The sequence below is a fragment of the Acipenser ruthenus genome, chromosome 7 (assembly GCF_902713425.1).
Source record: "Acipenser ruthenus chromosome 7, fAciRut3.2 maternal haplotype, whole genome shotgun sequence".
NCBI classification, from domain to species: Eukaryota; Metazoa; Chordata; class Actinopteri; order Acipenseriformes; family Acipenseridae; genus Acipenser; species Acipenser ruthenus.
The window spans coordinates 49,139,016-49,165,296 of NC_081195.1; the positions used below are offsets into that span (position 1 = coordinate 49,139,016).

At 38.2% G+C, this 26,281-nt stretch overlaps 1 pseudogene; it reads left to right on the forward strand.

Annotated features, from left to right (window-relative positions):
- Nucleotides 1-863: 863 nt before the first annotated feature.
- LOC117409449 (TBC1 domain family member 2A-like) lies at nucleotides 864-25,806 on the forward strand (annotated as a pseudogene).
- The last annotated feature ends 475 nt before the right edge of the window (nucleotides 25,807-26,281 follow it).

Genomic DNA, 26,281 nt, shown 5'->3' on the forward strand with positions numbered 1-26,281 from the left:
CAATTGCAACACCGGAGGTGCATGCAATTTATATATATATATAAGCATTTATCCCCCGGTAGATAAATGCTTAGTTACGGCTCTGGAGAAAACCAAAGCCCATGGCCAGCATCCAATATTTTTCTGAATGCATTCTTTTCTGTTGAGCACTACTGACACCGTTGAAACGGTGAGTCTTAGGTCGCCTGCGGATACATTAGTCCAATCAATGCGTCTGAACCTGGTGTGTAATCCCAAGGTAACTGCTCACTTTTAACACGATTTAAGACGTTAATTCACGTTTTAAGTAATACAGTGTCCCCTTCAAACATGTTAAAGGAGAGATTCGGAAATAACATTCAAAACTATGCGCGAGTAAATACCATCCTAACTCCTAACATCCAAAAAAAAAAGAAAAAAATAACAATAATATATATATATATATATATATATATATATATATATATATATATATATATATATATATATATATAATTGCATGCCCCGGTTTCTACGATATGGAGTCTTTCCATCCACCTCCGGTTGCTTCATTCCGGAGGTGCATGCAATTTTATATATATATATATATATATATATATATATATATATATATATATATATATATATATATATATATGCATGCCCCGGTAGCTAAATGCTTAGTTACGGCTCTGGGCAAAACCAAAGCCCATGGCCAGTATACAATATTTTTCTCTATGCATTCTTTTCTGTTGAGCACTACTGACACCGTTGAAACGGTGAGTCTCAGGTCGCCTGCGGATACTTTAGTCCAATCATTGCGTCTGAACCTGGCGTGTGTAATCCCAAGGTAAGTGCTCACTGTTGTAATTGTTTGCCACAAAGGTCAGTGGTGTCTGGGATTACGCAAGCACGGAAGACGTGACATTGCTAAAATTCCCAAAACACTATCAGCAAGGAACAAAGAAACAGATTGGTAATAAGGAAGACCCTTTAAATAACCCTCCCAAAGGAATTGCATATACAAAACCATCGTCAAAGAGGAGATAAAACAAGTCCATTGACCTAAACTGTCACCATAGCACGGGGAACAAGTTTAAACTGTCGTTGTGAAACATTGAGGAGCACAAAGTTCATACGAAGTTTCTAGTATTACGACAACACGAAGCTTCTAGTATTACGACAATGAAGAAGTTGTTTCTGTAAGTGAATGAGGTAAGAACCAAGAGAAGTGTTATTCATTTATAAGTGCTCTCTCAAGTTACGGGATTCAGAGGTTGTTTACTGAAGAAAAAAACGAAAGTTGAATATATTGAAGCTGCAGTTGATAGTAAATGTGTACTTGCAATGAAGAATGATCGTGGTTAAGACGTGAGCTGTTTTGTATTACTGTACATGAAGGGTGTGTGTTCTTGTTAGGAGTATGTATCGTAATTGCACAAGTGGAACTGTACTGTGTCTTGTAATTAGTGAAACTAAAACATTATTCCCAACACTCTGATACGTCTAACCACGGTCAGTTTACCAAATAAGTCTAGGAAATGCCAATTATTTTCACAATATTTCAGTTTTAGATCCCAAATTCATTTTCTGAAGGAGTCTAATAATAGCTGGGATGAAAGCCTACTCCAGTAAAGTATTAGGGCAAGGGCGTTTATGCTGAAGTTTCCAATGCGTACAGTTCACATTGTCAGGCAGCTTTAAACCCTTTTTTTGATAACAGGACAGTAGCCTGCTACACATTAATACGCTTTGTTCCTTGTCATTGGGCTTTGGTGTTTTTTCCTTATGGAGGCCACCTTCAGTCTTAACTACATCAGAACACTCCAATTGTCTATTGCTGATTCAAGATTTGGTTTATTTATTTAATAAAATGAACTGTGCTACTGCAGCATTTTACTCCAGTATTTTGCTGTAAACACTATACTTTAAAGTGGTAATTTTTATTATACAACAGTAAACTGTAGTGGCCATACTTAGTACTGTAGTCTACTATAACATCCTTGAATAATGCATACTTCAGTGGTTATAGAAATTTTCAGAATTTACTATAGCATACTTTCAAGGAGGTGTAATTGCCAGTAGTATTTACTAGAGTGCCTGTATGTTATACAGTATTAAAAAAAAGCATTTACAGCAAATGTGCTCATTAACAATAGAATCCTGTATTAAAATATGTGTTTTAAAAAAGTTGCAATAATTTAAAGTTGTGTGAAGTTTAGATTTTATTTTTCATAGAACATAATCCTGAATAAGGGACACTGCAATCACCACAGAGAGCATAGGGAAACTAGTACCTCTTCTGCAGACCTTCATAGCTGATAGCTTCTTTTTTTTGTACTAATTGTTACTCACATGGGACTGTAAGGATGTAACATTTTATTTACAAATTCGTCCCTCGCTGAAGCTGGTGTTTGTGAAAGTTTAACTAACTGACAAGGGGCAGGGAAAAGCTAATAAAGGGAATGAAAATTGATTATACCATACTACACCTCTTTTTAATAGCCAAAGACAAACCAGTTAACATCTTTTCTTTGAAATCTGGTGAGGACACATGGTGAGGACTGTTAAGATGGAGCAGGACTGTCAAGTCGGAAAACCCATGCCTGCAGCTGATCCCAATCTGTCAAGCCCAGACAATCATCATGACCTCACTGCCAGTGCAAGAGAGGAAGTGGAAAGCACCAAGGAGAACAAGGGTGATTCCACACACATGGACCAGAGCAATGCCCAAGAGAAGCCAGTCATGAAAACTAAGATGGAACCCTCCTCCACAAAACTGTGTGGGTACCTGAACAAACTGGGGGGGCCCTTGAAGGCCTGGAAAGCCCGCTGGTTTGTTTTCGAAGAGAAGAAGTGCCAGCTGTACTACTACAGAACGTCACAGGATGTCAATCCCTTGGGAAGCATTGACCTGGCTAACGCTACCTTTGTCTATCCAGCTCAAGCTCAGGAAGGGACCTTTCAAATTCAAATCCCAGGATGGGTTGTTGTGCTGAAGGTATGTCTTTTTAAAATTAAAGCATAGGAAATCCCCTAATCTGTGAAGGTACGTGAAGCAGTAACAAGCCAGCCAATAAAACTTAATCATATACATCTTGCACTTCCATTCGTTGAGTAGAACACACAAGTGCAGTTCTGAGTTGAAACAAACACAAGTTACAGCAAACATGTATTTTCATTAACAAAAAAAAAAAAAACACTGTTTGTGCCTATACTGATGTCTTAATTAAGTTATTTTGTTAGATACAACCGTTTTGGTTGAGGATACACTAATCAGTTTGGACATCCACTTACTGTCATTTTTTTTCAAATAACCTTAAAAAACGATGTATCATTTTAAGAAAGTGCCCTTGTGCAATACCAAGGGTTCCCTTATAAATTTAACCACAGTAAATTTAATGCAGGAATTTAGCATTTAGGGCAGCAGTGTGGAGTAGTGGTCAGGGCTCTGGACTCTTGACCGGAGGGTTGTGGGTTCAATCCCTAGTGGGGGACGCTGCTGTTGTACCCTTGAGCAAGGTACTTTACCTAGATTGCTCCAGCAATAACCCAACTGTATAAATGGGTAATTGTATGTAAAAATAATGTGATATCTGTAAAATGTGATATGTTGTAACAATTGTAAGTCGCCCTGGATAAGGGCGTCTGCTAAGAAATAAATAATAATAATAATAATAATAATAGCATTTTTCCCATGGTTCTACAATGCATTTACTGTAGTTTACCATGGTATATTAATGTTCTTTACCATACCTCTGTGTTCCAGGGATGGAAATAAGACTTCCATTGCATAGCAGTTTGATCCATTCCTGGTTTTACTTTGAGTTTAATATGACACATCGGAACTTGTTACTTATACACTGTGGCTAATCAGGCTAATTTTAACTGCAATGCAATAGGGGTTTGAATGTCTGTCATTTGGTGCAGGGTTTAAAATTAGCTTTTGAGCACTGGGAACCTGAACGTTTTATATATATATATATATATATATATATATATATATATATATATATATATATATATATATATATATACAGACGTGCTCAAATTTGTTGGTACCCTTACAGCTCTTTGAAATAATGCTTCATTCCTCCTGAAAAGTGATGAAATTAAAAGCTATTTTATCATGTATACTTGCATGCCTTTGGTATGTCATAGAATAAAGCAAAGAAGTTGTGAAAAGAGATGAATTATTGCTTATTCTACAAAGATATTCTAAAATGGCCTGGTCACATTTGTTGGTACCCCTTAGAAAAGATAATAAATAATTGGATAATAGTGATATTTCAAACGAATTAGTTTCTTTAATTAGTATCACACATGTCTCCAATCTTGTAATCAGTCATTCAGCCTATTTAAATGGAGAAAAGTAGTCACTGTGCTGTTTGGTATCATTGTGTGCACCACACTGAACATGGACCAGAGAAAGCAAAGGAGAGAGTTGCCTGAGGAGATTCAGAAATAAAATAATAGACAAGCATGGTAAAGGTAAAGGCTACAAGACCATCTCCAAGCAGCTTGATGTTCCTGTGACAACAGTTGCAAATATTATTAAGAAGTTTAAGGTCCATGGAACTGTTGCCAACCTCCCTGGGCGCGGCCGCAAGAGGAAAATCGATCCCAGATTGAACAGAAGGATAGTGCGAATGGTAGAAAAAGAACCAAGGATAACTGCCAAAGAGATACAAGCTGAACTCCAAGGTGAAGGTACGTCAGTTTGTGATCGCACCATCCGTCGCTTTTTGAGTGAAAGTGGGCTCCATGGAAGAACACCCAGGAGGACTCCACTTTTGAAAGAAAAACATAAAAAAGCCAGACTGGAATTTGCTAAAATGCATATTGACAAGCCACAATCCTTCTGGGAGAATGTCCTTTGGACAGATGAGTTAAAACTGGAGCTTTTTGTCAAGTCACATCAGCTCGATGTTCACAGACGAAAAAATGAAGCTTTCAAAGAAAAGAACACTGTACCTACAGTGAGACATGGAGGAGGCTTGGTTATGTTTTGGGGCTGCTTTGCTGCGCCTGGCACAGGGTGCCTTGAATCTGTGCAGGGCACAATGAAATCTCAAGACTATCAAGTCATTCTGGAGCGAAATGTACTGCCCAGTGTCAGAAAGCTCTGTCTCAGTCGCAGATCATGGGTCCTCCAACAGGATAATGACCCAAAACACACAACTAAAAGCACCCAAGAATGGATAAGAACAAAACATTGGACTATTCTGAAGTGGCCTTCTATGAGTCCTGATCTGAATCCTATCGAACATCAATGGAAAGAGCTGAAACTTGCAGTCTGGAGAAGGCACCCATCAAACCTGAGACAGCTGGAGCAGTTTGCTCAGGAAGAGTGGGCCAAACTACCTGTTAACAGGTGCAGAAGTCTCATTGAGAGCTACAGAAAACATTTGATTGCAGTGATTGCCTCTAAAGGTTGTGCAACAAAATATTAGGTTAGCGGTCCCATCATTTTTGTCCATGCCATTTTCATTTGTTTTATTATTTACAATATTATGTTGAATAAAAAATCAAAAGCAAAGTCTGATTTCTATTAAATGTGGAATAAACAATAGTGGATGCCAATTACTTTTGTCAGTTTCAAGTTATTTCAGAGAAAATTGTGCATTCTTCGTTTTTTGTGGAGGGGTACCAGCAAATTTGAGCACGTCTGTATATAAATGTAATTTACACACGCATACAATTCCATTAAATTAGCCATTGTATGGTCTCATGTTATGCTTTACCTAAAATAAATACATTCATCCTAAACTGGTATAGAAATGTATTCCCTGTATCTACTGGCATACATTTCATCAAATGGGCAGCAGTGTGGAGTAGTGGTTAGGGCTCTTGACTCTTGACCGGAGGGTTGTGGGTTCAATCCCCAGTGGGGGACACTGCTGTTGTACCCTTGAGGAAGGTACTTTACCTAGATTGCTCCAGTAAAAACCCAACTGTATAAATGGGTAATTGTATGTAAAAATAATGTGATATCGGTATAATGTGAAATAATGTATAATGTAATGTATAATTGTAAGTCGCACTGGATAAGGGCGTCTGCTAAGAAATAAATAATAATAATCAAATGCTCTTGTCAAATGCTCTTGGTTGTGAACACAAAAATAAGCATTACAGTTCTAGCTTTGTTGTTCTCAGTCTTTAAAATGTATATTAACAATCTAACAGCTTGCAGCTAACATGCTTAACACTGTGCGTAATAATGATCTACGGATAATCTTGATCAATTATGAAAGAGATTGTTGAATTAATTTGAAGCAGTAGCAATTTTATATATAATGTATGTTCCGTTCTAATATCCCAATATATAGTCACTTATAAGTTACGTTGCAGTACTCCACACCATTCTTCCCATGGCCTGAACTCAGAATAAACTGTCCAGCTAACAAGTTATAAATTGTTCATTGGCTATGAAAGAAGGGGTTCTTACTAACTTTTCACTTGTAATCTTACATGAGCATCATCCAGCCAGTTGTGCAAGAAAAGGCTCTGATTGTTGTATGATAATGTAGGGGAGGAATGTTTCCAAAGAAAAGACAAAAACTTAGTGTATGGTGTATTGAGGGTTTAGTAAGTTGAAGATAAAAGATTAAACTTCAAAGTATATTGAATTTGGTATTTGACTGCATTGTGACCACTTTAAAATCCACAGCCTTTCTTTATAGTTTGAGTTAAGCGAACAGAGCAAGGCTATCATTTTAATCTTTTTTTTCTTCTTATAAAGCTATAAAATAGCAGCTCTGTAAGTGTTTGCTGTAAAAAGGTTGTCAGTATAACAAAGGGAATCCTTTTCAGATGCTGCTTTGATAATACACAATAGCATCCCCCAAGCAGGTTTCCCTACATCTAAAATTTGTGCAATGATAAAAATGGATTACTGTGAAGGAATGGTTTGCAGTGTGCAGGTGTAGTGATGATGCAGTGCTCCAGAACAAACACACACAAGACAGTTCACAATTAACAGCTCTTTATTTTCAGCTGGGTTGCGTGCCAACAACACTTTAAATAATAAGCATGGGCTCTACACATCAATGTGTATTGCGCCATGCAAAAGGAGGGTTACAGTCCCGAAATAATAAAAACACTTTTTAAACACACAATACACAGACACAGACATGTCTCCTGACAGTGGGTGCTCTAGTGCAAGTGAATGGTGAAAGACAAACACAGAGGTAACAGTAGGTCAGTGTAGTCCGGGGTTTGGTGCTGGCGTGCAGCGACAGCTCCCGGTTCGTGTTAGCCGTCTAGCCAAACAAACAATGACAGTTAGCTGACAAACAAACAAAACACAAAACACTCACAGTACTTTTAATTATCCTGTGCATACAGTCCTTATAGTTTAACCATCAAAACTAAGGAACAGATCACTGGGGCCACTTCCCCTTAAAACCCTCCGTCATGCCCTCTTTCGGTGGCGCGGCCAATCACGTCTCCTCCAATACGTGACTGACACATCACCTACCGCATTAAGGTGCTGACTTCAGGTATCGTGGCCCCACCCCCTTCCTGAATGTCTGGCTTCCGACTGACCCTGGAATGAACTGCAAAAACATCCATTCTGGGGCACTCTGTTCTGGTTATACAGCGCCCTCAGAGATTGAGAGGGAGATTGTTGACGAGGATTCATTCATTCTCTGTCACAATTACTAACCATTTTTATTAGTGGGGCTTGCGAAGCAAGAGTCCCCACTTTAAATCTTCAACGTACTTCTTCTTCTTCTTATTCTTTGGATAATAGTCGTTCAAACTTTAAAACGTGTAGACCGGTCTGGAATAGTGTGCTTGTATACAACTTTTTGATATCTTTTATACTTTTTAAACTATTAAGCTTTTTATCCTTTTTTTGTCCATCTTCATTCACTTTAATGGGACTTTTTTCAACATTCTAAAGCTCCCCATTGTTTAAAAACTCCCAGACTTCCAACATTCTATTTACTGTAAACGATGTAACTTTTGACACAAATCAGCTACTTTGACCACTTTCCCAACAAGTAAGACAAAAAGTTAGAGCATATGGAATCTTCCTCTGCTTCTTTGCTATTCAAAACAGAAATAACTTTTACCAATCAAGAGATACAGCTGTTTTAGTAACCGCATCAACTAAAATTTTCTCTAACTTTTTATAAACAACTGAAATTTTGACCACTTTCCCAACAAGCTAGACAAAAAGTTAGAGGGTATGACATCTTTCTCTACTTCTCTGCTATTCAAATTTGAAATCAAAACATAAATAACTTTTACCAATCAAGAGGTACACCTGGTTTAGTAACTGCACCAACTAAAATTTTCTCTAACTTTTTATAAACTGCCATTTTGACCACTTTCCCAACATGTTAGACAACTACTTAGAGCAAATTAAATCTTCCTCTACTTCTCAGCTATTCAAATATGAAATCAAAACAGGAATGGTGTCTACCAATCAAGAGGTACAGCTGTTTTAGTAACCGCATCAACTTCTTTCAGTAGGCTACTTCCCACTGTTGAATTAACTGTCATAGAACTTTGAGAAATATCAAATTCTAGCACATTCTAAGCATGAGACAATTAATAAACAATGTGACTTTTGACACAAATCAGCTACTTTGATCACTTTCCCAATAAAGCAAGCCCCACAACTTGTAAAGTTACCATCTAGTTTGTTTTGTTTTTGTTTTACAGGCATTAAACAGCCAAGCCATGCTGTATTGGTTGCAGCAGCTGCAAATAAAACGGTGGCAGCACAATACCAGCCTGGTGAAAATACCTGCAGAGCCCTCCACTACCTCCACACAGCTCTGCCAGCTGCCTTCTGCACCTTGGGAAGGTAAGCTCACTGACAGCCCAGTTTTAATTCTAGCTCAAGTCGACCAAATTGTGTGTGGGGTGGGGTTCTTCAGTTTGTGATCTGATGGAGAAAAGGGTTCCAGGGTAGGTGTTGTGTGCATGCAAAACAAAAGAGCTGAACCGGAATAACCCAATTTAAATTATTTATTCTAAACGCTTACAAAGTGTTGCTATACTCTTGTAACCACCACATATTTTTTCATGTTTTGCCCTTTATTGTAATTATATCTAAGATATTTTCATGAGGTGTAATGTGAAGCAAGAAATGCAATGCTTTAATTAGGTGAGGTAACAAAAGTACCAGGACTTTGTTTATTGTGTCTGGTGTCAGATATCTTAATGAATTCAAACAATCAAAAATGATGATCATACAGGAGAATGTTGGTGCAGAGGTTTCCTGTTCCTAAAAGGTGAACCATGCAGGAGTAAAGCTTGTTAATAAGATAAAGAATGAGTGTCAATAAAGCCTTTTTTAAAGAAATTTCTAGAAAACTCACTAGATAGCTCACAATTTCACCTTTCATTGAAAACAACAGCTCTTTTTAACAACTTTTTTCTTTTGCAGCAAATTGTAGTTTTGGCTAGGCACCCTAGAATTAACATCGGTACTATGGGTTCTATGATGATTTTTGTGTGTATAACAAATTTGAATTCCAGAAATAATCATTATTTTCTTTTTTTTGTTTAATGATTATGAAGGGTATATTGTCAGGTAGGTGGCTCCAGAATAAAATAAAGAACCAGCAAGTTTAAGAAAAAAAAATATATATATATATATATATATATATATATATATATATATATATATATATATATATATATATATATAAATAAATATTCATGCATTTCAAATGCTTTCTTTGCTTGCTCTCTTTCCTAGCACCTCCAGCACCGCATGTACCTCTGACACCCCCAGCACCTACAGTCCTTTCAGCTCCTTCAGTTTCTTCAGTTACAAACGAGTCTGCGCAGGAAGCAAAGACTGGAGGAAAGAGTTCTCCATCAAGCAGCATGAACAAGAGGGAGAAGAAAATGACCAGTTCTCTTCAGCCTTCTGGGGAGAAGGTGTCAGGAAAGGAGGGGAGCCCCGTGGACAAACTATCCAGACTCCAGCACGAGGTGTTCACGCTCACTGAGGAGCTCAAGTCACAAAAGGTATATGTTTGGTTTGGGTGACTGAAGTATACTTAAGCACATAACAACTGATAACTGAGTTATTAAATAATATGTCTTGTGAGGCACTTGTACAATGAATGATTGAACCTAAATGTTTCCCATAGTAAAATCATAAAGCATAGTGGAACAGCATAGGTCAGCATTGTAAAGACCAGCTAGGTATGGTAAAGCATATTAATAAACATGGAAAGCCAGGGTACACTGTGGGAAAATAACAGTCTAATTACGGGGAAAGCATGGGAAAACTGTAAAAAATACTGTGCAAAAACACAGTGGTAAACCTTTATAAAGTTGTATGATAGTATTTAAATATGATGTTGTATCTATAATAAGCATGGTATGAACGAACATAAGACAGAAACAGTGGATTTAGTCAAGCAGTTACACAAAGTAATACAAACTCAAATCCAAGACCAGCAATAATTTTGCCTAAACTGATTAAAGTACTGATCTACTGTATTGACTGTGTGATGTCTTAACTCTTTTTCTATGCAAGTCAGAAACCTGCATGCTGACCACAAATTGGTTGCTTTACTGTGCACTGTCACTGGGTGTGAAGGCAAACGCATTTAGCAGAATAACTCATGCATTACCTAACAGGATAGCTTTTTAAAATGTGATAACTGTATTGCTGATAATCCAAATTGTTATAAACATGGTGGTATGATGTTCTATAGTAGCTGTGTATGTAAAATAGGGTTGAAGGGCACTTCTGAAACAGTGAAGAGAGTCTGTTGTTGCTTCATTGTCTGTAACTGAAACTCTTGTGCTGTACTACTGTTCCTATGAATCCATAAAGGTTACAATGTAGAATTTTTTTATTATTTTGTCATCAACACATGCAGTACAAGTGTATTAAAATACAAAATCTCTGGGACCCCCGAGGGGCTCAGCTGGTAAAGGCATGAGTGCATGGTGTGCAAGGTGAGTCAGGAAGTCAAGGGTAATTTTGTGCCCTGTGCATGGACTGTTTCTGCAGGGCTAGATCTAAACAGTCACAATAGAGCTCCTGAATGCAATTCTGGGTTTTCGCTCATGACTCCTCTGTATCTTAGATGATAAAAAGACATGGTCACAAAACTTCCTTTTACATTTTTATGAGCTTCAATAAGCATATTTTATTGCTTCCCAAACATAAACTTTAATCTTGCATCGCCGCCTTCTTGTTTCCTGTTAGTAACCCATACGACTTTTAACGCGGTGCTCAAATGCACCTGATCTGCAACATGCAAGAGTTTGTAGCTAATTGTATATTTGATCTAAAATTAGACCAACAGACACAATCTTTATTTGTGCACAGAATTTATTCTGCATGTGCATTTTGACTTATTTTATCATTAGTTTTTGTGTCTTGATTAAAGACAGGGTTATCCTGGACCTTATGAAACCACTTTACAAGACACCATTGCTCATTATTATTGTAATACTGGGACAGTATTTCCAGTGTTTGGTACTTTTATTGCATTATCATTGTTTTCTTCTTTCAGAGTACAAAGAACAGAGCTGCAAAAACAAGGTATTTTTTGAGTTAGTTAAGCTGATCTCCTGAATGGTTTGAAAAATGACCACCAGCAGGCAGTGTGCAGAATTTTCAGTCATTTTGCTGGTCTTTTCTAAAAACACTTCACTGAATTCATCTTTTATAATTGGTTAAAAAAAAGGACATTGTTATTGAAATAGTAGGCTGTGTGGTCCAGTGGTTAAAGAAAAGGGCTCAGATTCCAGTTCAGCCACTGAGTCACTGTGTGACCCTGAGCAAGTCACTTAACCTCCTTGTGGTCCGTCTTTCAGGTGGGACGTTGTTGTAAGTGACTCTGCAGCTGATGTATAGTTCACACACCCTAGTCTCTGTAAGTCGCCTTGGATAAAGGTGTCTGCAAAATAAACAAAATAGTAATAATAATAATGTCTGATAATTGGTTTTAAGGCCACTGGTGTATAATATAGGGCAGAGCTTCAGAGCCTTTTCTCATATGCACTACTAATAAATACTGCAACAGGCTGTTTTTTAGGGAAAATTGCATTGTACAGTAGACTATTGCATTGTACAGTAGACTATTTGAATTTACCTGTAGCCATAACTGTAATTAAATGCATGATGTTAATAGCTGTTCTTATATGATAAGTAAAACAGTATTTTTTTATTCAATGGGATATTACAGATTTTTCAGGAAATGCAAGAATCAAAAACCTAAAACAAATACTATACCAGGCATTTTTAGTATGGTACAGTTTATTATCAGTACTCCAAACAAATCACTAATCTGAACAGGTCTGATCCCACCTGGTTCAGATTACAAAGAAAGTACAGGTGCATTATTCAGGGGACACCTACAGTATAATTTATTTACGGGACCTCCAACACAACTCATGAAGCTTCACCTTTAAGAGTAAATGACCATAGTGTTTTTGTTTTGAAATCAGGAGTTGGTGCGACTCCTTCACAAGGCCCTAGAGGCAGCACAGCAGGAGAAGAGGACCAGCAAACAGTTCCTGGCAGCAGCAGGGGAGCAGGAGCGGCTGGAACTGGTGCGGCACAAAGAGAGGTGTATCGCGGACCTGGACGGCCGCCTGGAGGCCCTGCTCAAAGACAAGGAGGAGCTGGAGCAGCGGCTGGCCATGCAGGACTGCCAAGTGAATGAGCTGCAGCAGCACGTGCAGCTCATGATGGAGAAGAACAACGCCAAGCAGGAAGTCATCCTCAAGCTCTCCGAGCAGGTGGCCGCCTGCATGGCTGACCCCCAGCGTACCGTAGCCAACTCCATGGGCACAGAGACCTTCTGCAGGCTGCAGGAGAAGATTGAGCACCTCAAGGTTATTTAAAAGTTACTTTTACATTACAGCCATGGGAAGTACGTCAACTCTTGTTTCAAGAAACACGGATAAAACCGCACTCTTTTTTTTGGTTTTGTTTGACCACCATGTAATCCTGCATGATGTGAAAAAGCAGTAAAGTAACTGATCCATGTTTTCACTGCTGGGGTGTCACATACGGTATTCTGCACCTTCTCTGCATCCAATAAGCATTACAAACATGACATCTTAACTAGCTTTTATTAGCATTGGAGCAGACACACAATTACTGTTTGCCACTCCAGTCTAAGAATGATTCATTTATAGTAGAACCGGTCCAGGGGTCCAGCGAATATATACTAATATTGTATCTCAGAGGAAGACGTTTTAGTATATTGTAGTTTCTTTATTAACGTCAGGGCATTATAAATGAACAACATCAGGTACATCAGTGTGCCTAAAACACCAAAGTACGACACAGCATGTATTCTATACAAAAAAATCTGTGAAAATGACTGCACAAGCACTGAAGTACAGTGTTTCTCAGTTTACAAAACAGCATTCCAAACAGTTCTTAACGTGCTTTCTCAGTGTATGCCAAAGTAATCTGACAGGTTTTTTTTACATTGTGTGTGTGTTAACCTGAGACATAAACAACAACAAGGATGCACACTTTTTAACAGTACAGTAATTTTATGAATCCTTTAATTTTCTTTTATTTACTATGGTTAAACTGGGCAGTTATGTGAAGTGACAGCGTGTACAAATTCTGACCTGCTAAGAGCTGAATTTACTGTTTTAGACCCATAATAAAATGTGCATTGGTCAGTTTCCATCAGTACCATTCTGTTGGTAGCAGCATATGTAAGTCACACATGGCACAGGTCCATTGGGTAATGATGGTGTCATATCTTACAGGATCAGATACGACAGGTTCGACTGTACTTTGTATCACGTTACTGTGATTTTGTACTCTATAGGTCAGGCTTGCACAGTGTTGATGTGATGTTACAATGAACAGCAAAAATTATTATAATAACATAAACATACTGTATAAAAAAAAAAAAGATCCCTTTGTAACCCCAGGCTACTAGGCATGAGGGGGTACACTGCTCTCTGATAAATGTTAGGAGACCAGTTATCTGCTTATTAGCAAAACTTAAATCCACTAATATAAAGTCAAATAATAATTCCAGACACGTGATCAGTTGGCCAACTATTTTTTTCTTCTATTTCTTTGTTATTAGAACAAAACAAGTATATTGTTTTTGTACAGTGTATTAATTGACATTAGTTAGCCACACTTTTTCAAACAGTGTTTTATAGGGTACAAATGAGTACAATTATGAAAGCAAAGAAAAGCAGTGATCAGTCAGGACTAGGTCAAACCTGTGCTCTTAATAAGTAGAGCTCACAGTAGAAATGTTTTAAGTACAACCACAGATTGTGTTCTGATTTCATTCGTTTACTGTGTTTACTAGGACGATATAGAGGTGCACAAGATCCAAAACAAGTTCCTCAACTGAAATCTACCAGCTTACTAAGCTGTGGAGGAACAGTTCAGAAGAGGAGAAGGGCCTCCTGATGAAGGTATGTGCTTTACAGCTTGCTGTGTGACAGATCTGTACCATTTAACCATTGTGAAAAAACATATATGTTCAAAAAATATATTATCCTTACCTACAAGTCTTTAATGCAGTATCGTCACTGTGTAAGGCTAATATATAAGTGACTTTATTTAATACTAAACATCTTATTTTCAGCTTTTATAGCCTAGGCCCCAGATTAATAGTAATAGTAATGAGTTTCGTTTATTTCTTTTTTCTTATAGCTTTAACCACAAAACCACAATGAGATCTGTGATTTCGCCTAGAGACATCTCTGTCTGCACTAAGAAGCCAAAGTAAATTAAAGAACAACTAGCATGCTGGTACATTATGATAAAGCAAACTGCTTAGTGACACATTGATTGCAAGTGGTTCTAATGTAGTGACGCAAGCTGGTGACCTACTGGGCACTATTCTTACACAGTCTAATGCAAAAAACAAAACAAAATAAAAAAAAAACAACTTTAGATTCACTTTGTATCATTTTCACATCCTGGTAACTTTTTAAAAGTTTAAAGCATTCCTTTGGCCTCCTGTTTAACCACAGTATTTCTGCAGTTTTACCCATGCTTTTCCCATGGTTATACAATGCATTTATAATAATTTACCTGGGTTTACCATGTTTATTAATATACTTTTATTATTATTATTATTTATTTCTTAGCAGACACCCTTATCTAGGGCGACTTACAATTGTTACAAGATATCACATTATTTTTACATACAATTACCCATTTATGCAGTTGGGTTTTTACTGGAGCAATCGAGGTAAAGTACCTTGCTCAAGGGTACAGCAGCAGTGTCCCCTACCAGGGATTGAACCCACGACCCTCAGGTCAAGAGTCGAGAGCCCTAACCACTCCTCCACATACCTTCTTACCTTGTTATTGTAGTCTAGTATCTGCATAAATAAAGACATAGGCAGTCAGTATTTTTGGTCAATTATTTTGCAGAGATACTTCCTCTGTTATGTTTCTCTTTAGTAATTTGTGGTTTTTCTTTTTTCATTTTATACTGTACTTCCCTTATTTTTATAATTTTCTTTGTACTCCTACTTGGTTTCACTCCTTCTTTCTTTTTCTTAGGTGACTGTCATAGTAGTTCTGAGTGGCTGGCTGTTAGCCTGGTCAGCAACCTCGGGTGTGTTAATGCATTACTAATTAAAACCAGCTCCAGTCTCCCAGAATGAACAGAACAGACTGACTGGGATGTTTCCCTTTCATCTCCAAATCTAGGTCTTCTCTAGATGCAGAAAGCAAATTGGAAAGATATGTAGTGAATTCTAAATACAAGTACAGTGCTGTGAATGTAGGGCACTGTTCACAAAAACACAAATGCCTGGTTTGCAAATTAAATTAATGTTTAATCTTGTTGACCCCAATGTGTTCTTTGGGGTGGGTCAAGTTGTAGCTGTTTCTGTATCAGTGCTTGATCTGTCCTAGTGCCTGCGTCATGGCTCCATATAGTGATATCCCCTGAGTGCACTGTGCAATGAAACAGCTACTGGCTGGTATGATTGCAGCAAATTAGATGTTTTATCTATCTGGTCTGATTGGCAATGGTTTTAAATTATTTTAGATATATTTAGGATCAGACCATTTTTGTGACATGAAAAACTATTGTACTACAGTAGAGTTGTTTCAGGATTTCTGGGAGCACTTGAATTAATAGGTATCACATTTGATACCAGGGTGACTCTGGTTTAAAGAAGAACCAAATAGTAAAAAAATTGTAAAAATAAATAAATAAATATAATTTCAGTTGCAGGTTATGCTAAAACTGCTAAAATTGCCAAAAACATAAACGCTTTGATTTCCGAATCGTAATCGAAAAAAAACATGTATTGTACACAACAGTTTAACTTTCAAAGAAATGACCCTTCACAGCCACAGTGTCCATAAGCACTCGGGTGACACACATATTGCACTGTAGGAAATAGCAGTCTTGTAATTAATATAAGCAGCACAAGGGAACAAGTGAACACTGCAGCGAAGAGGATTTTTAAATAAAATTAATTTAAGGAGCAGAAGCAAGATTATAATTGGAATGGCTCCATCAGAACTGTAAAATTAGTTATTTGGAAATGTACTAGGTTCATTTTTACATTTTAATAAACAAGTTCAACCCAGTTAAAAAGTAACAGGGTGTAGAAACCCTCTGCCTTTGGACTGCCCTGTCTTGGAAATGAGTGGGAGGTTGTGGGAGGGTTACTGCTTTCACCAGCTGCTGTGTTTTGTTTTAATCCTAACCCTAAACCTCTCTTTTGTGTTACAGTGTGCCTACCTGGAAGCCAAAAACTGCCAGATTGAGAGCAAGTACCTGGTCGTGCTGCGCAGGCTGCAGGAGAGCAAAGGGCTGGACAGCAGTCAGCAGGAGATGGTGAAAAGGCTCATTGAGGACTCACTGCAGGGAGACAAGAAGGATGGCTTTAAACTCAACCCTGTCAGGTAAGACAGTACTGACATTTCCATACCGGGGTTTCACAGCGAAAACTTTTTTCCCCCCGGTTACTTTCTTGTTTTTTTGTTACTAAGTATATTCAAATATTTAAAATGCAATTCTATTGCTAAACTGATGATGTGATTGCAAGCTACACCAGTTCCATTTTCATATAATACCCTCATATCCCGAACTGAAATACCAAAACAAGCAAAGGATCAAAATGTTAATGTTGGTTTGTTGCAATTGTGATCTAATAGGTGTGCAAATGAAAAGCCAAAAAAGAGCTGGAACTTACAGTAGTTTCTGGGCTTTGCTGTCTATGAATTTCTATGTCATGTGCCCTGCTCTTTTAAAGTGATAATTTAATAATTGAAAAAAATATATATTTTGTTTATGTCACTTCTTTAAAACAAAACAAAACAAAAACTCTTTTTGTTTTGTTGCATGGTCTGTTTAGAACAGAAGTGCAAATTATATGCATTTCCTATTTTTCATGATTATTTTCTCAGTTTGTTTTTGTCAATATTATAGAAATTCCTTCCGTAGAGTTTACTGTAGTCTTAACAGCTGCAGAGGAACTCAGATTGAATAGTATTGATTGTAAATTGAACAGAAAATGTTTGTTCTGCTGTTTGAGCGATTGATGCAAGCAGCTGAAATGAGCTTGCTGTTAACTGTATAGTAATCCACATCACAATACCACTGCACACCTTAGCAGGCAAAAAGAAAGGTCAAAGATTGGATTGACATTGAACTGCTCCCTAACCAACCACATAAAGAGCAATATGCGTCAATAAACACTGCAATTCCAGGACCATATATAAGGGTTGATGTTAGGCAGTGAAGGTGTATATATGCCCAAAAAGAAGTCAGAGGCTGCAGCAAGTCTACAGTTTATTTAGAAAACTCCAGGATCCTTTGTTCATACATAAGGCCCTGTGAAAACAGTGTGTGTTTTTTTTTTTTTTTTTAAATTCAAGGCAGTATCACGGGTAAAGTGTCTTATTTTGCAGATTGTGCACAGAACTATTTTATATATTATGTGTACAGATTATTATTATTTTTTTATACAGCAAATAGATTGATAAATGCACTGACATCTTCAAAATCAACGTCAAAGTTATTCAAGCACTTTACAATAGCTTGTGAAACGGTGTTGTCATTAACAGCCTGTAGGTAAAGTGTATCTGCAAGGACAGCTTTCAGTTCTATGTCAGATTGTGTTCACCATTTAGGCCCTGCAAAACAAATACAATGTGAAACACATATTGCTATTGGGCATCAGTCGACTCGTCAGTGACCATTGACAAGCAACCAGACTGTTTTACTAATTCCATAATCTCCTGCTTGTGATAGTCGGCAACTTTAGGTAAGTATTCACGTCTCAGCTGGGCTGATGAAGGAATCACTCCACCATTTGCTACAGTCAGTATGAAGAAATTACGTAACTTTTGGTTGTCCAGTTTTTCAAGAGGGATATTTGCGCAAACAAACATCCCTGTCAGGTCAAAATTTAATGTGTTTCGTGCTTCACGGTTTTCAGTGGACTTTTGGAACATGGAAGTTCACGTTTTTGGTTTCTTGGATTTCCGCCTTTCTCTTTCAGTGAATACTTGAATCTAAATGCCTGTCAAGAGATGATTTGCAGTAACATTGCAGGACATACAGAATAGCTTACCTCCGTCGTATGAAATACAAATAATAATTATAAGAATATTGAAAAAATCACGGTATTGGGCTAAGTTCACAATTTCTGCGCAGTTCGTGAAATCTCGATTTACACAGGGCCTTATACATAACCCTAGGCAGGTTAGTTTCAGGCACATATACCATTTACACATAACCCTTTCCTGGTTCTTGTACTGGCTTCCAAACACATTTACCTCCTCCTAACCGTCAAACTTCAGCCCACTCCCTTCTCTCCCTCTGTCTCTCTCCAACTGTTCCAACTCAACTAACTAACTCAATGCTCTCCTGCAGCGATGGGGAGGAATACGCTGGCAGAGGGGACTGATTAGAAATATAACAGTACAACTTAACATAGAGGTTCATTACACATAACTAAATCACAAAAACCTGGAGCCATGCACCTACTATACAATGTTGTATGATAATTTAGGGAATATGTGAATACTGCATGTTACCAACATCCTTGTTTAACTTTCTGTTCCTTCCCAGTGAGTACGACGACTATGGATTCAAGACCATTCCTGATTATGAAGTAGAGGACGTGAAGCTCCTGGCCAAAATCCAGGCCCTGGAGATCCATTCCAACAACCTGCGCAACAATGAGATGGAGGACAAGCCTTTGCGGACCAGGTGGGCTAACTACCTGGCCAGCCGTCCCTTGGACCAGCTGGCTCCCTCCCCGGAGCTGAAGGGCCTGATCCGGTGTGGGATCCCTGTGGAGTACCGGGAGCAGGTGTGGCGCTGGATCGTGAGGACACGGACGCAGGTCTATAGGAAGCGGAATCCCAATCGCTACCAGGAGCTGAGGAAGCACTGCGAGGTGTCGGAGCACCCGGCCTCGTGGCAGATCAGGCTGGACCTGCACCGCACCCTCACCAGCAATAAGCACTTCTCCTCGCCCACCTCCGACGCAGTCCAAAAGCTGCAGCGCATTCTGCTAGCCTTCTCCTGGCAAAACCCCACCATCAGCTACTGCCAGGGCCTCAACCGGTACTGTACCTTTTGTATTGAAAGTTCTTAATGCCATTCGCTCATTTTAAGTAGTAAAAGGTGTTGCCAAAAAAGACAAAATACTTTCTTGTACTTCTTGGACGTGGACTAGCATAACTTATCCTTTTCTAAAACAGAGAATAATGCCTATTACCGGTAAGCAGTGCCACAGGTAATGGCAGCATTAGCGGTGTTTAACATTTTAGAGCACTTCGTTGGAGGTAGCTATGCCAGGACACTATACTAGAGCAATGTGTTGTTGTATTATAAATAGCAATAAGAATACACATGCAAACAGTGTTTATTTATTGATTTGAGAAATTATGACACCTAGTGGTTGTTAACTGTGTTGTGTATTCTTAGCTACTCATCCCTCCCCTGTACGATATATCTTTTTCTGGAATCACAAATATTCTGGCCCAGATATGTTCTTTAATATTCTACACAACTGTAAAGACAACTGTGGTGGAAAGCACGAGTGGCCATATTCAGGCTGATTAAAAATAATTCCGGCGCCTCCTCAAGACTCACCTCTTCAGACAGCACCTGTAGAAACTCCTCTTTTCCATCTAGACACTTATCACTCTTCCTTAAATGCACTTTACTTGCTCTTATCTGCTCCCTATTTTACTGCATTTAACCCTGTACTTTAGAGTACTGTAATCTGTCGAGTGTCATTTAATCTGTAGTATTTTGTATTTAATTATATCCTGATGTAACTATCACTGACACTGTTATCTGTTCCGTTATTGAATCGTAATCGTATTAATACTTATACTGATTCTTGAAATGTATTTTTGTCTACGACTGTAAGTCACACTGGATAAGGGTGTCTGCTAAGAAATAAAATAATAATAAATACAAATAAGTGTATAATTTACATAATTTCTTGCTAGTTTCATACATCAAATTCCTCTGAAAATTTATTTCAAAATAGGGCCTAAAATGTGTAAAAATGTGGCTTGGCACACCTATGTGTCCCCCTTTTCTTCTGAATATTAGCAGCACACTTCCAGTGGAGTCATGTGGTGTGTGTGTTTCCTCTTGCAGGTTGGCAGCTATTGCACTTTTAGTTCTGAAGGATGAAGAGGATGCCTTCTAGTGTCTGGTGGCTGTTGTTGAAATCATAATGCCACAAGACTACTACAGCAAAACCCTCACTGCCTCTCAGGTACAGTATGTACAACAACTGATTTCAAATCAGTGAACCCTCTTCTTCCCTCCAGGGACACAAGGACGCAACAAGCCCTTGCCACCTCTCGATCTTAGGCAACTTTCTCTGCCTCATTTTCTTTTCCCTTGCGGTATCCATTGTAGAGCTACCTTCTGGATATGGGTTTGTTCCATCCTGAGTACGTGGCCTATACACCTCAGTCTTCTTCTTTTTGTATCTGTGATGATTTGGTCTTCTCGTGGAGGTCTTTATTTGAGATTTTGTTTGACCAGTTTTTGCCTATTTTCCAAAGGCACCTGTTATGGAAATTGGCTAATTTGTCCATGTCTCTCCGTTATTACTAAGAAAATGTTAAAATATTTGTGACATTGCTCGTCAGCCTATAGCTGAGTTTTAATGCTATCCCCTTTGCTTCACCAGTAAGAACTGTGGATGTGCTAATTCAGGCAGTCATAGTCCCTATTTGTTCTAACAGCTGAACAACTCCTGCTGCTCTAAGCAGAGCTCTTTGTTCCTTGCAGGCTGATCAGAGGGTGTTCCGTGACTTTCTTGCTGAGAAGATGCCTCGCCTGACGGCCCACTTCAAGGAGCACAGCATCGATCATTCCCTCATCACCTTCAACTGGTTCCTGGTGGTCTTCGTGGAAAGTCTGGTCAGCGACATCCTGCTCAGAGTGTGGGACGCTTTCCTCTATGAGGGCACAAAGGTACAGCGCCGGCTGTGTTAGTAATTGATCCTTTAATACCCACCCCCCCACCACCCACACCACCCACACCACCCACACTTACCCAACTGTGTTGAAACGTGCTTAATACATTTTTCAGCACAAATTGTTGAGAAAAATGGTCTTAACTTGCAAACATGTGCACAGTATGTCACACTTACATTGTAACAGCTTATCCAATTATTTTAAATTATAGTAATGACATTTTAGAGAGTTATAGAGAGTAAAAATGAAAAACATGGAAATAAGTAAAATATAATTAATTATAAAAGGGCTCAGTCCAGTGATGACTTGATGAGCGAAAGTATCCTTCTTTTTTAACCTGAACAGTATTTCCTTCTTTCTGTTTCCAGGTGATATTTCGCTATGCACTGGCCCTCTTTAAGTACAATGAAGAGGACATTCTAAAAATTCACGACAATCTGGAAATCTACCAATACCTCCGTTTTTTCACCAGAACTATCTCTGATGGCAGGTGAGGCAGAATGAGGATGATGATAATGTACAGCAGACGCATCAGACCAGTTGCTGTCAATCACAGACTGTATAAACAGTTCACACTCATCTCACTCACTCCAGTGGCCATGCTTTTAACCACTAGTAAAGTTAGTGATTTCAGTAAACTGTCTTGTACCATTTTGATGATGGTAAATGTGAACAGTGATTTTGCAGTTTACTGAGCTTTACCATGCATCCACTATGAAACCGTAAGTCCTTCTTTACCATTCACTTCCTACAGGTAATGGAGCCCCCACCTCACAGACCCACATAATGTCCTCTTTGCAGCTTAGAAAACGGATGTACTGTATGTATAGCTGTTTAATGAACAGTTTGCAAGCAGATTATTAAAGTGTTGAACAATTTAACTGGTAGGTCAATTGGCTGGTTTCACAGGCCCTGATTAGCACTAATCCTGGACTACCTATTGTTATCTTAGGTAAGGTAGTCCAAAATTAGTGCTAATTGTAGTTTGTGAAACCAGCCGTTTAAGATACTATTAAAAACAGAATTTTCTTGCCATTAGGTCTTAGTAGTAAAAATAAGTTATCCTAAGGATGAATAATTCCAAGGTTCTGTTGCCTTTTATTTACTGAAAACATTTATTTTCTGTTATACTGTAGCACGGAACTGGATCAATCAGTCTGCTTTCTCTTGATTTTCAGTGAAATAACTGGGATTATATGATAATAATTTGGCAGAGCTTTCTCACAATGACTGTAAAGCAGCAGAAATATGTTTCCATTTAGTTCTCAAAGCCTTTTCATTGGAATTATTGATTCAATCACCATGTTTCTCCTCTGCCCAGCCACTAAACCTCAAATACAAACACATTCATTTAGATGCAGCCATTCATGCTTCAGTATTAGACAAGAATCCAGGCAGTGCCTGCTGTGCAGAGACAGGGGGCCATTGACTGATTTGGACCACCTGAAGATTGATACACTGTAGAAGTTAATGGGTTCAATCTCTAAACAATTATGTTAGAAAATTAGCAAGCAACAACTTTGTATGTCAGACTTACATTTTTTGTTCCTGTTAGAACTGTGCATTGTTTCTCAAGTGTGTATGTTTGTCTTTTTGTCTTTTTATGAATTTAATTTTGGCAGGCCCATATTTTGTTGTTTATTTATTTATTTATTTATTTATTTATGTATTTTTTGAAAGGGAAAAATGCAGGGTTCCCAGGTCCTTTTAACTTTGCAGTTGTTTCATCAGTAGCATTTTGTTTTCTCTGTATCTTCTGTCTTTTGGAAACTAATGACCATAGCGTTTAATGATATGAACCCCTTCCCTATGAAGCTGCTGAAGAACAGACGAGAGTTTCACATGGAGAGGCTGACAGCCGAGCTGCAGGAGCTGGAGAGGATACAGGAGGAGTTTGTGAAAGAACAACAAGTGGAGCGCAAAGACAAGGACCTGGACACTGCTGTCAGCGAAGACGAAGAAGTAATACAGACTGCAGTTAGCTTGCATCACACGTCCTGACGTTATTGAAAAATTACACATCACTGATACTATTTAAACTAATTTGTTTGCTTTATTATTCCCTGCTGTGGAATATAGTGCGGCTTACATACTGTGTATGTCACACATACATCTAACTGTTATCCTTTGTCTGTTGTTGAGTATATAGGTATGTCAGACTTACATTTTTATATGTACATACTGTTTATTGTAGGTCATGGCTCTTATTTTGTAATGGCGGGCGTTATCTTAGGTAAGGTAGTCCAAGATTAGTGCTAATTGTAGTTTCTGAAACCAGCCATTTAAGATACTATTAAAAACAGAATTTTCTTGCCATTAGGTCTTAGTAAAAATAAGTTATCCTAAGGATGAATAATTCCAAGGTTCTGTTGCCTTTTATTTACTGAAAACATTTATTTTCTGTTATACTGTAGCACGGAACTGGATCAATCAGTCTGCTTTCTCTTGATTTTCAGTGAAATAACTGGGATTATATGATAATAATTTGGCAGAGCTTTCTCACAATGACTGTAAAGCAGCAGAAATATGTTTCCATTTAGTTCTCAAAGCCTTTTCATTGGAATTATTGATCCAATCACCATGTTTCTCCTCTGTCCAGCCACTAAACCTGCAATACAAACACATTCATTTAGATGCAGCCATTCATGCTTCAGTATTAGACAAGAATCCAAGCAGTGCCGGCTGTGCAGAGACAGGGGGCCATTGACTGATTTGGACCACCTGAAGATTGATACACTGTAGAAGTTAATGGGTTCAATATCTAAACAATTATGTTATAAAATTAGCAAGCAACAACTTTGTATGTCAGACTTAAATTTTTTGTTCCTGTTAGAACTGTGTGGGGCTCCCGAGAGGCGCATCCAGTAAAGGCACTCCACATGGAGTGCAGGATGTGCCCTATAGTCTGGACATCGCAAGTTCGAGTCCAGGCTATTCCTTTGCCGACCGAGGACAGGAGCTTCCAGGTGGCGACACTCAATTGGCCGAGCGCCGCCCGGGGGGAGGGAGGGTTAGGTCGGCCAGGACGTCATCGGCTCACCGCGCACCAGCGACCCCTGTAGTCTGACTGGGTGCCTGCAGGCTTGCCTGTAAGCTGCCCAAGAGCTGCGTTGTCCTCCGACGCTGTAGCTCTTGGGTGGCTGCATGGCGAGTCCGCAGTGTGAAAAAAAGGGGTCGGCTGACGGCACACGCTTCGGCCATTCCAAATTGGGGAGAAAATAATAAAAAATAATTGGCAATGACTAAATTAAAAAAAAAAAACTGCATTGTTTCTCAAGTGTGTATGTTTGTCTTTTTGTGTCTTTTTATGAATTTAATTTTGGCAGGCCCATACTTTATTGTTTATTTATTTATTTGTGTATTTTTTGAAAGGGGGAAAAATGCAGAGTTCCCAATTCCTTTAACTTTGCAGTTGTTTCATCAGTGGCATTTTGTTTTCTCTGTATCTTCTGTCTTTAGGAAACTAATGAACATAGCATTTAATGATATGAATCCCTTCCCTATGAAGCTGCTGAAGAACAGACAAGAGTTTCACATGGAGAAGCTGACAGCCGAGCTGCAGGAGCTGGAGAGGATACAGGAGGAGTTTGTGAAAGAACAACAAGTGGAGCGCAAAGACAAGGACTTGGACACTGCTGTCAGCGAAGACGAAGAAGTAATACAGACTGCAGTTAGCTTGCATCACACGTCCTGAAGTTATTGAAAAATTACACATCACTGATACTATTTAAACTAATTTGTTTGCCTTATTATTCCCTGCTGTGGAATATAGTGGGGCATACATATTGTGTATGTCACACATACATCTAACTGTTATCCTTTGTCTGTTGTTGAGTATATAGGTATGTCAGACTTACATTTTTACATGTACAGTTCTTGTTATTTTGTAATGGCGCGTGATGTACCGACATACTTGTTTTAGAGTCAACAAATTAAGTTTACCAAACCTGTCAAAATGCAGAATATTAATGGAAATAGGTGTGTTGGTAATACACACACACTACATCTCTGAATGCTTGACTTCAAATCCAGTTTAAGTCACACATGAAAGGAGTATGGTGGTCCTAAGCCCTCGGCTTCCACATCACAAAACCAACACACAGTGCAGCACAATTGGCACAAAGGATAAACCTGTTTCTTATCTCATAAAACAGCCTTTTACTATAATTATCATCTGTCAGTCTCTGAATTTCTTCAATCAGCAGTTCCATTCCACTCAGATCAGTTCAGTAAATTAATTATTTTGTAGTTTCCCAAGAAAACAAAAACTCATTGGAGATCTTGAAAATTAATGTCTTGAAATGTGATTAATTTAGGCCAGGCTAATCTGATCAAGTACAGATATTCCAGTTACTTTTCAGACCGGCAACCAGGTTCCAGATTTTCTAAACGAGACTATCTCTGAAATAAACTTATTTTTTATGCATTGGTTGTTTGTTTATATTCCTGTAAGTTGCATAGTTCACTTATTGCTAAGTTAAGAGGAAGACGTTGCTTTGTTTAATTATGTTAAATTGTATGGCAATCCTTCATGATTTGCATGAATTCACTTAGGTTTAGAGGTACAGTTTTAATTCATGTACCTCTGATAAACCTAAACTAAGTGACGAAAGCAAAAACACAAACGTTTTTTACTTGAGCTTGAAAAGGAAAAAATAGAATGAATACAGTGCTATATATACTGTGTATATATATATATATATATATATATATATATATATATATATATATATATATATATATATATATATATATATATATATACACACAGTATATATATATAATTGATCGCCACATATAGATTTTTCAACGCTGGTAAAATGTTTAATTCAGTAATGATTTTAAAAATGTTTACTTTTTAATTTTTTAGGGATGCAAGACATGTAACAACTTTGTGTCTA